The 12,612-nt window shown below is 34.2% G+C and overlaps 1 protein-coding gene across 1 annotated transcript in view; it reads right to left on the bottom strand.

The window, feature by feature from the left end:
• LOC106142599 (voltage-dependent T-type calcium channel subunit alpha-1G) overlaps positions 1 to 11,985 on the bottom strand; it is a 49,842-nt gene extending 37,857 nt beyond the window's left edge. The window contains exon 1 of the mRNA XM_060946889.1: positions 11,876 to 11,985. The gene's annotated coding sequence lies outside the window, so the exon portion shown is untranslated. The remainder of the gene's footprint in view (positions 1 to 11,875) is intronic.
• Positions 11,986 to 12,612: the final 627 nt, after the last annotated feature.

Genomic DNA, 12,612 nt, shown 5'->3' with positions numbered 1-12,612 from the left:
TATGCAGCAAGTCAACAATAAAACCTTTATAGAGCCTTGATTTTCTCTCCAGCATATCAAAGGACAGACTGCGATGCAACCAGACCTCTTTGTGCACACATGTTTTCAAATAAGCGAAGCTTTCTATTCCCACTTTACTCCCGACGGGTCAAATTGAACTCTAGTCTTCTAGTAATAAGAGCCTTTAAGTCACACCCAGCGTTCCGTCTAGAAACGCAATGTTTTCTTTTCACTTTTTTACGGTAAATGCTAAAATTGTGGATTCGTTTCACGGTAAGCTGTTTTCGTAGTTGTTTCGTTTGTTCATACACTGCTAAAAGTTAAGAGGTTTGAAAGAAGTTAAGTGAATTAAAAAACGAATTCATGATATGAATAGTGACTATACAGTAATTGCTTCTGAGAAATCTTAGCAGGTATTATTTACATTTCTGTGAATTGCTTAGTTCATCATGCACAACTTCGCGGGTTTCTAGTTATGATAATTGTGCACAGTACAGCATAACTGATATGTGAGCCAATGAACGATAGGATAGCATACCTCGACTCTTCACTTAATAAGGAAGTCAGAAAAAGATTTTTCGTTGTTTTGCTGAGTTAGATGTTTGAAGAGCTCGTAGATTTCTGCGATGCATGACTGGCTCTCTTGCTTTAAATCTGCTATGAAAAAATACTGATCATGTTTCTAAGCTCAAAATTATTTGCTAAGAATATAATGAAAAAAGGATTTAGTCTTTGTTAAAAATAAATTTCCTCATATAAAAAAAACAGGTATATACAAAACTTCCTACGTTTTTTAGCTGGGAAAATGAATAGAGCCCAACATTTTTAACAAAGCCAAATAATGTGTCAAAGGAAAGTTCATGGTAACAATGCATTTGCCAAGGGTCCCTTTTAGAATTTTTTCGCCGGTACATGCCCCTACATTTTAATGAAGTGTCCCCTTTCAGCTGTACAGATCATTATGCAAGCATTCTATTGAAACTTTGTTGTTGACAACTTTTTTTATTTTTACATGTGTTCTAAATGTCTTTTAGGTCAGGGTGAAATTTACTTAATTTTAATTTAAATTTTTCTTTCAACTTCAACAGCATAACAAACTGCAAATTCACATAAATACAGCCACATAGATTTTACTACTGGGTAACTTGACGTGCGGTTGAATGTACTTAAAATAAGTTTGTACATCGTTCAAATAAAACTAATTAATGCAAGTGTAGTAGTTTAATTACCTTACTAATTTAATTAGTAAAAAGCTCGTTTCAAAGCTAAATCTGCATCCGGCTTGTGCAGAGTTTCCGCAATTCGACTTCACAGAATATACTATTCTATTTGACAACATAGTTTTCCTTTGAAACTGGCCACTGACTCAAAGTTGCGGTTAAGTCAAATCTGTTCTCAAGATAACGAGACTTACAGAGTTCGCACGGTTCTTACCAAATAAGTTTGTCAGTTTGTTTCATTTACATCATGGCAACACTGTGCGGTGTTGCTACTTATTGTGGCAAGCTACGTCTTCAGTTGTGTCATGAGGCAGCTTATTAACACTGAAGCAACAACATGTGTAGAGGCTCTTTAAGATTAATAAATCTTGAATTTCATTATTATTAAAATAATAATATTTTCTGGGACTATCAAGACTATGGTTTGGAACTATATTCTTTGATCTTAGCCTGTCCATTTATACTACTAAAACATGTAATGAGTTCTTCACTTTTAATATAAATTTACCCAGAAAATTATTTCATAAATATAGATATTATATCACTTCTTTGTCCCTAAGCGTGTAAACAGAGATGATACATTAAGTCTCAATAAATCTTCAATAAGTTTATGTTTGTAATTTTCGAGAAGAGAATATAATTGTGCTGTGTGGTTCCCGGCACCAATAAAAAAAAAAAAATGGACCCCTCCATCTCGTTCCCATGGATGTCGTAAAAGGCGACTGAGGGATAGGCTTATAAACTTGGGCTTCTTCTTTTAGGCAATGGGCTAGCAACCTGTCACTATTTGAATCTCAATTCCATCATAAAGCCAAACAGCTGAACGTAGCCTATCAGTCTTTTCAAGACTGTTGGCTCTGTCTTCCCCGCAAGGGATATAGACATGATTATATGTATGTATGTAGAATATAATTAAAGACACAAACTGTAAAGCAAGAATGCAAATTGTAATATTGAAATACCAAAACAAAGACATTTGAGACGTAATGCAACATGCAACGTAAGATACATGATACATATACTTACTAACAACTTTGAAGTTCCTAGTATTCTGTAGGTATAATCCGTAAATTGTAGTATCTCGTCTCATAAACTCCTTTCTTAATGACCCCTCTGCGTAATAAACATACAACTTTAGTCGTTACTAAACTGTCTATCGATTTTCAATAATACCAAGTCTTAATTTGATTGTATTGAGTACTAGCTTTTACCCGCGTCTTCGTACGCGTGGTGGAGTCTATCATGGCACTGCATTGAATGTTAGTTACTACAATGAATTGTAGCCTGTATTGTGGAGTCATATTTGAAATTAAGTGTATACTCTAAGTGTGCCGTGTGGTTTCCGGTACTTTATTATAAACCACTCCATATCTTTCCCATGGATTGTAAAAGGCGACTAAGGGATAGGCTTATAAACTTAGGATTCCCCTCATAGGCGATGGATTAGCCACCTGACACTATTTTAATATCTATTCCATCATAAAGTTATACAGTTGAACATGGCCTTTTAGTCTTTTCAAGACTGTTGGCTTTGTCTAAACCGCCGTTGATATAGATGTTACTATATGTATGTATATAAGTATGCATGTAAGAATGTATGTATGTATGTACTCTGTCTTAACTAAAATTAATAACTCTACAACTTTATCACCTACATGCTTTCATAAGTGGACATTGGGCTTTAAAACCAAAACCAAAAATAGGAAGTATACGCCATAGTCAGCATATAACCAAAGCTATAATTCAATTCACACTAAGTTTATATTAAGTTACCTTTATAAATTGTACAAGATAATTAGATGCGCCGATTTGCAAGGTTGTTAGAATAGTGTGATTGTGACAGCTGTCAGTGAGCAGCCGCTAGGGAAATAAACTTATAATGCAGCAATGATTTTAAAAGTTTATATGTTAATGTATTGCAGGATATAATCATGGAAGTGAAACCAACGTGGAAGCTTTAGACGAGAAAAAGTAACTAAAAGTAAAACTAAACATTTTGATATTAATTTTAATATATTTCTATTTATAAGCCAATTAATATATGTATAATAGCTTGGAAATACACCAATTAAGTAAATTCAGTTTTTATCAGTTTTCTCTAAGGATAATTATTTTAAGACCTTAAAATGAATTGTAGAAGAAAAAACTATACAGTATTTTTATTTTTAACCTCCATACCTACCGATCTTGTACCGAGAGGAAAACATAGCATTTGCCAGCAAGTTCTCTGCCAGTGCAAATCGTAAAAGTCAATTAAGGGAAAGGCTTAGGCTTAATATAATTGGGATTCTTCCTTTAGGCGAGGTTTTAGCAACCTGTCTCAATGTGAATCTCAATTCCATCTACAAGTCCCATATGTATGTTTCTAACTTGACGGTAAATAACAAGACATTACTTTTTCTTAGACAACGTATCCCCAAATGTACCTTGGAAATATATATGTTATGAGGCATACAGTCGTCGAGTAGTACTTATTCCGTTTGAAACAGTCACCTAATTTATTCAGCGCTATAAAAGCAAAAACGAAACGTAAGTACCCTCTCAGGCAATGTTGAAGATAAAACAAAACGAATGGAACGAAATTGTATATCAGGGATTAAGCCTGTTTTGTTTTGTTTGAGAATGAGAAAACAACCTTGGTAATAAAACGCAAATAAAGGGTTCGCTTATATTTCCGATTCGAGCCCTTATTTATCAATGGTGTTTTTAAAATCAACATAAAAACAAATATGATTGATTTAGATGGAACTTCAATGAAATGCTACGAGCTACGAGAGTCAGTTTTTTTTACAAATGTTGTTCATTGATAACACTGCTTAATCGTCATGGTAGCAATCCAATGGATTACTGAGGATTTTAATTAATATATACTTTACGTACGGGATAGACAGAGCCAATACAGTAACAAGAATCAAATACCACGTCTGGCTAAATATTTAATTATTGCTAAAAGTATATTTTATATAAATATGACTATTAAGTAATTATGTTGATGTCGATACAATGTGAAAACATTATTATAATACCATCAGAATAATTACATAGTATATTTAGCTGGATATCTGCCAACTACACGTTTATTTGTTATGGACATTTTATAGAGCAGACGTGTAAAAATAAAGATAGCACGAATTTATTATGTGATTGTTGATACTGGCGCGGCTGATTGGGAAATGGTGATGTCATTTGCATTGTAGCAAGGAAAATTTATATCGGAACACTAGAGCCATACAGCTGAACGTGGCCTTTCAGTCTTCATAAGACTTCTGGATCTGTCCACTTCACTAGTGATATAGACGTGATTATGTATGGAACACTAGAGTATGCAGCATCTTCGCTGGCGTAATAAAATACCGCTGATTTCCGTTCTGGCGGAAATTTTGGGAAATCATTTCCTAGTTCATCCTAGACTGTACGTTGATATGCCATTCAATTAGTGTCTTTTATGTATGCTTACGAAAAAACATAATTGTTTTTATTACCCCGCAAGGGATATAGACGTGATTATATGTATGTATGTATGTATGTTTTTATTCAGGTGTCAATTTATATATATATATATATTCTCTTCTATCATAGCATAGCCTACTACGAGTACTGATTGTATATGTAGCTTGGCAATATATAATAAAAAAAGGAGGAAATTTAGCATATAGTGATAAAAATCAAAAAAGGAATACCAGAGAGCTGGCTACTAATTGTATGTCATCGTCATAACACTAAAAGTGCTATGACTATTTATCTTTTTGATTGGGTAAAGTAAATATTGTTTATGGACTCATAATGTTTCTATATTACTGCTTGTGTTAACAATCTAATTTTATTACGAACCGGAATGGTATTTACGCTCATTTATAATGGTAATATCATTATAAATTTATTACAGTTTATATTACTTATGTTTTGATAAAGCATATGAATTACTATGAAATAATTCATTTTATGCAGTTACGAAAAAAAATGTGAGTGCCAGCTTAAGTTCCTCCCCGTTCAGTGTGTTAAAGCAATTAAGAAAAAATATGATAATGGGTTCTCCTTTTATTCGTTGTTGCTAGTGACTAGTCACTACAGAATCCCAATCTATATTCTTTATATATAAAAAAGAATAAGTCTGACTCATTAACGCCCAGCCTAAACCAAAAAAACTATAAACATGGAATTTATCACCAGCTTAATGTTATCGCGAAGTGCTGAGAAAGAAAGGTCTTTATAAAATTCAACTCCACAAGTTGAGAAAGATTGCATTAAAAAAAAAACGTGACAGATGCTTTTCGGCAGAAATAATGAAATGGGGATCTCAAAATTTTTTTTATTTTATTTTTATGCTTTAACCCACTGATGGGCACGGGTGTGAAGTTCATATGCGTGAAACCGTAGAACGCTATTTTCGTCATTAAGCCATATTATACACCTGAACGTAGTCTTCGAATCAGACCTTTGGTTCACATATTTAACCAATAAATTTTTCACTACTTTGAATGATAAAAGCACGCTAATGAAAATCACCAGAATAATTTTTAATAACATACTTGTTAATTATTTCTCATCCATTTTTGTGGCTTAAATCAAACTTGCTTATAGCTTTCATCGGTCAGTTTTTAGATGCTTGTTAATTATTTCTTTTACATAATTTTGAAGATAATCCAAGTCTAAGTCTTGTTACTATTGTTGCTCAGTTGACCCCGTAAGGGAGAAAGACATCAGAAGTGCACGACACACACATGTGTGCAATTCCGTGAGACAGTGAAGTTATACTATCACATAATGTATGGTAAGGCAATGCGATCTATTGCATTATTAAGACAACTGAATCTATAAACAGTTGATTGAGGTTGTTAACCTGCAAAGCGCTGAGACAGTGTAGGGACCTAGTGGACAAATTAAATAATAACTAAGCTTTTGCCTTAAGCTTTGCTTTAGTGACATTACATACATATTATCACGTCTAATAATCATCCCTTACCAAACAGAGCCAACAATACTAAAAAGGCTGGAAGGTCATGTTCAGCTGTGCTAGTCTGTAGCCTAAAAGAAGAATCCCAAGGTTATAAGCCTTTTCTTTAATTGATTTTCAAAAGCTTCCCGACCAGCTTCGCATGGATAGCATTTATACACGTAAATCTTCCTCTTGAATCACTCTATTTATAAAAAAAAAGCTGCGCCGAAATCCATCATATAGTTTTAAAGATCCAAGCATACATACATACATACAGAGGGAATGACGCGGGAACGACTTTGCTTTAAACTTTGTAACGATGATGATTATCCGTCTTGTTGAAATGTCGTTTATGCTTTTTCTTTTTTTCTATACATAAATCATCCTCCTCTTTACCATTGATGTCGCAAAAGGCGACTAAGGGATAGGCTTATAAACTTGAGATTCTTTGTTTAGGCTATGGGCCAGCAACCTGTAAATAGCCGAACTCTGGCCCTGTCTACCCCGTAAGGGATATAGACGTGACTGTATGTATATACGTATGTATGTAGATACATAAATATAAATTTAGAGGTACCCCCCAATACACCACATTAATAAACAACGCGTAATAATAAACAATTATTTCTTTATGTAACAAAGAGTATTTCTTCAAACTTCAAAGACAAAATCGAAAGTAATTGGCTGGATAGATTTGCGAAAGTTTCCCTTACAAATGTTGGGTCTTTGATCTAGCTACCTTTATTGTTTTGTCATGGCAGGTATGCGGGCTTCCAATTTAGTTCTTTCTCTGTAGATACGCAGATGGTAGAAGTGATAAACTGGTGAAACAAAATGTTTTCAATTTGCTACTACAATGTGGGATATGTTTGGTGATTTGAGAATTAGATAAATTGTTATTCTATTTGACATGCGGGGAAGACAAAGCCATCAGTCTTGAAAATACTGTTAAGTCACGTTCAGATGTAATGGAATTGAGATTCAAATAGTGACAGGTTGCTAGCCCATCATCGCCTGCTTAAGAATCCCAAGTTCCGAAGCTTTTCCTTAGTCGCCTTTTACGACATCCATGGGAAAGATGTGGAGTATCCTATTCTTAAGTTTCGGAAATCACTCGGACTCTCGAGAAATTTAGACATATAATATTCAATATTAAATCATAAACCTCTGCTTACACGTGATTTTCACATATAACTTTACTTGGACGGGTATGGACTATTTAATAATTCATCGACGTCCGGCTTAGCATTGATTATACAACGACTATTCAGAGGTTCGCAATGAACCATTATTTAGTTGTCATACATGAATAAATTGGATGGATCTAAATTAAGAGCTATAAATAAATTTGTTCGGAAATAGATTGAACAAGCTCGGCGTTTGACAATTACACTTTAAACACATGTTTCTAGGAATAACCAATTGCTTCGTCTACAAATGATGTTATGCGGTGGATCAATTTGTGATATTTATTTTCTGTATTACTATACCTAATTCCTGTCACTATTTCGATTCCAATTTCCACATTAAGCCATCTAGCTGAACGTAGCCATCAAGTCTTGTCGTGAATGATACTTTGTTTACCATGCAAGGGACATACCTTGATGCGTGCGATGGAAACTGTCTGTCTGTTTTCATCTACTTTATCTCATCTACTAATCATCTTCATTCATAATAAAATAATTCTAAGAGTAATGTTCAAAAATTTAAATAATAATACTAATGAATAACATTTACACAAAGAGAAAGAATTAGCAGTATTGAAAAAAAAAATGATGATGGTTTACTTATTATTGTGAACTTAGAACTTTGATTAAACCGAGTATGCCCTGGTGAAATGTCAGGTCAAGAGCAAAACAATGAAAATATTGATGAGTATATTATTAAGCGAAAGAAGTCTTCTGAAAGTGTTCAAAAAATCGCTTCATCTGATGACTTGGGCCGCAGTCAGCGTACAAAATAATTTAGTTTCATTGCACACATGTTAGGCGGTGATACTAACCAGGTTCGCTTTTCATAAATTATAATGTTGGTTGCAAGCATTTGTTAGCTCTTGTATTAGTATTGTACTAGAAATTTTACATTTAACAAGGAATATTAAACTCTTTTATAACGTGTTAGGTTGCGAATTTTCAAGGTTATTTAATAACAAATAAATAAATGAATCCGTGATCTTCCCTCGGATGTGGGGGAAATTAACTATTATTCGCATATTTTCGTGTTATTATTCAATATTGAATAATTCAATCGGTTTATTTAAAACCTTTTTGCACTAAATAAAATGTACACTGCCAGTAGTACTTAATATGTATTGATTAATTTGATAGACGTATATTATATGGATTCCATAAATACAGTCAATCATGAAGAAATTAAGTGTTTGCAGAGATGACCGTTGTGTAGTGATGAGTCATTAAGCCATCCAGCTGAAAGTGGTCTAACAGTCTTTTTGAAAGTGTTTGAACTGACAAGGACTTTGTCAGAGATAAAGACGTGATATAAGTTAAATGTATAATATAGAAAATTTATCAATTAACGATTCTTGCTATTTTCCGGTGACATATACATATGTATTGCACTCCATAATAATGTATATGTAAATTAGGGACATAAAATAAATTATGTAAGTAAACAGACATGCCTAATCGTAATTAGTTACCGTAACCGCAACCTATTAACGTAAGAAACGTAATACGCCTAGCGTCAGTAAGCCCTGCGGAACTCATTTGTTTTACAAATAGAAATTATGTTTAATTGAACCAATCTGATTTTAAGACGAGTAGGCCTATCAAGGATGTAGGTAAAGTATTTCTCAAAGTTAATTGCAAATGATGTACAAAAGTCTAGATTTAAAGCTTTAAAGTTCGGATTTCAATAAAGATGGTAAGTGATACTTTTCAGGCTGTAAAAAAGATTAAAGAAAGTTAAAACAGTTGATTACCTGTCTGGCACTAACCTCAAAAATTTTAGGTACATTATGAGTACTTTAACGTCCAGGGAAAAGTAGGAGGCACTAGACCGCGCGGGAGGTCGCTTACGTGTTAGAACGACCAAATAATATTTTATTGTGGGCCAGTCCATTAATCATTGCACTAGGATGACTTCGAGCAGAGAAAATGGCGACGCATCATGCGGAGTGTTTCGTCGACCACGACCACTCAGTCGCGAGTGTATCGATGTCGAGAAAGAAGTGTTTACTTCAAAATGTACTAAAGAACAAGTAGTTAAATTTGTCTGTTCTCATGGCAACCATCACGTATTCACAGTATTCAAATTACAGAGATGCAAAACCATGACCTGATGTTTAATGAATGTGACCAATACATCCATCGCTTTGATGTTACCTTAATTATTCAGAATTCAAAGCATCCAGATGCGATGACGCATTATTGACGTGGCGTCTTGGTGTACATTGTTTGTACGTTTTATTTTTAGTGCAAACTCGAGATTCGTAGATATTTATATTTGAAATCAATCGACGTTCTTTTGTTATGAATTTTGAAGGAAGTCGTTCATGAATAAGAGTGAAACAATAATATAATATATATATGTGTATAGTATATGTAAGAATCTGACGTTGAGCTAAACACGCACTAGAAACTGCAGCGTAGGACAGCCTCTGTGAGCTGGACCCATGAACTAATGAAGTCCGTTGGTTGCAGGCCGTGTCCAACAGAGCGAGGTGGAAGTGATGAAATGATGATGATGATCTGACTAACTAACAAATAATATGATGGGTTATACATTAGACGAAATATTAATCAGAAAATGATTAATTGAAACTATCGAACTAGAAACCTATTATTATTTAGGCATCCACCAGAAACATCTCCACATAATTTAAGTATGTAGTGATTATTATTATATTTATAAAGTGCCGTGTGGAGTCCGGTACCAATAACAAAAGAATACGACCCCTCCATCTCGTTTGTATGGGTGTCGAAATCGTAATCACAATTCTATCAATAAGCCAAACAGCTGAACGTCATTCATCAGTCTTTTCAAGATTGTTGGCTCTGTCTACCCCGCAAGGGATAAAGACGTGATTATATGTACGTATATATGTATATTTATAAAAACACTGTCAAAACCAAAAAAAAAATGTAAAAGGTCCCTTTGCACATAAACAAATCAAACAAAATAAAATTCAATTTCGACTATTCATTTCGTATTTAATTATCCAAGAAAATTTCCAGACTTGTCTTAATTCCTTCCAAATTGTTCGGCGGCGAAACTTTTTTACGGACCACTTACGAGATTGTTTGACTGTTTTTATTCCATTAAAAGCGATTTTATACATACATTTTTCTTCAAATTATATTTCATTTATACGGAAAAACGTAGGGTTTTGTTTAAACCAGAACTTAACTCATCTCACAAATTTAGCAAATCTACATATTGGGCTGTCATTACAAATATGCTGTAAGGTTTGAGCTTGGCGTGATAAACAGTCCTAGTTTGGTTTTGGTGCTGCTCATTTCCCAGGCTTAGTCTGGTGTCCTTTACAAAGACTTTATAGTTTTAAGTAAAATTATCTACTTAATTTGTTTCACTTTCATCTTGTCGTTTTCTTTTTGATAAATGCCAGTGTTAGTCTATGTCCAGAAGTGAGTAAATTATTTTTAAATCGACTCACGTCTCAAACCTTAGATTATTATTTATGTAATTAGATATCTAGAAATAGAAAGATAATCTATCAGTTGTTATATTAGATAGTGTGCTTATATCCTTAGTCTCATTACACCCTTTTACGATATCCACAAGAAAGACACGAATTGGCCATATTCTATAGTGTCGCAAAGAGGGACCGTTCCAAAACGAAATAACGAGCGAACTGGTAAATAATGCATAAGCTTTCAGTTTAAGTTTAACCCACATACGTACGTACATATCCTTTGCGGGGTAGACAGAACCAACAGTCTTGAAAAGACTGATATGCCACATTCAGCTGTTTGGTTTTATGATAGAATTGACATTCAAGTAGTGACAGGTTGCTAACCCATCGCCCAAAAGAAGAATCCCAAGTTTATAGGTCTATCCCTTAACCGGTCTTTTTATAATCATACCCCTTAGTGCCATGTGGTTCCCGGCACCGAAAGAAAAAATAATAGGACCACTCTGTCTCTTTCCAATAGAAGTCGTAAAAGGGATTTTGTAAACTGTAACTGAAATTAATAAAGCATATAGGTAGCACGAAGTCGGTATTTGCTTACATAATAACCTGTATCTATAGGAATGTCTTCATACGTAATAATTGATGTTTAATCAATACTCGGTCAATGCATAATAGATGTTGACGTGTTTGGTTGGATAAACAGGGTAACAGATGTCTGAGGACCGATCTCTAAGGGCAATACCAACCTCTGAAGGAAATTATTGAGGCATGAGATCAACTAATGACCAAATAATAGTATTTAATAACAGAGTTATGAATTAATTTATGGTCCCGGTCACATAATACGCGAAAGTCATGTCGCGGTTCCGAATCTTGTGTAGCTTCTATAAATTAGTTCATTGCCAAAAACGAAGCATAATTATTAACCTCATTAAAAAAATATCAATTTAAATTTTGGACGGTAATTTAGTAATATTAAAATACTCACATTAAAATACTACAGAAATCCCTCGATTGACGGCATAAGTACAAGTGTTGTATTTTTTAAATTAACTAATTATGGAGTGTTTTATAAACAAAGAATAAAATATTGTAAAGGATATGGATTCGTGATCAGCTTGAGGCACCAACTCCTCGGTCTTGTTTCCTGTGTGAGGTACCGGAGTGCCACGGGCGTGAATCCAGGGTACGGGAGGCCCTGTCCTGCAGAGCTCTCCGTCGTCAGCCCCCCTTCGGAGTCCGAATCCCCCCCATCGGACTCCGAACACCCCCCACTAGAGTCCGATGCGCCCCCCCCATCGCGATAGCCGTAATAAGGCATCGTCTCTTAGTATTCACTAAATTTATAAGCTCATTGTATCACTTATTAGAGTCTATTACTAATGCTACTTGACCATTTTAGAGGTTGCTTCAACTGTAGACGTAAGAGTCGCTCTGTATCCTTAGCTTAGGGTTCGACTGCTCTGTTAACAGTTCTGAAGGTAGCTCCATGTTTTGGGAATGTTTAAATCACGACCTGCAACAAAAGAAAAACTATGTGAAAACACGCATACAACAAAATGTCAGGGAAATTTAAATCAGGAAAAATGTTTAACTTTTAATAATAACGTGTTGATATATTTTCGTTAGGAAATAAAATGAAAATACTAGTAAGTTTATCAGATATACCCGACATTTGATAAAATCGTATTTATCAGATATCTTGTAATATCAATACAAAATGCTATTTATGCTTTTAATCCCGGTTATATCCTAACTACTTTAGAGAGGAGCCCGTGTGTTTTTTTTTCACTTAACGCGAAGACAAATAATTGTATGAGTATAAATATTATGTGCCCATG

Source organism: Amyelois transitella, chromosome 12, assembly GCF_032362555.1.
Source record: "Amyelois transitella isolate CPQ chromosome 12, ilAmyTran1.1, whole genome shotgun sequence".
In the NCBI taxonomy this organism is placed as follows: Eukaryota; Metazoa; Arthropoda; class Insecta; order Lepidoptera; family Pyralidae; genus Amyelois; species Amyelois transitella.
This window is presented reverse-complemented; position numbering and strand designations above follow the sequence as displayed.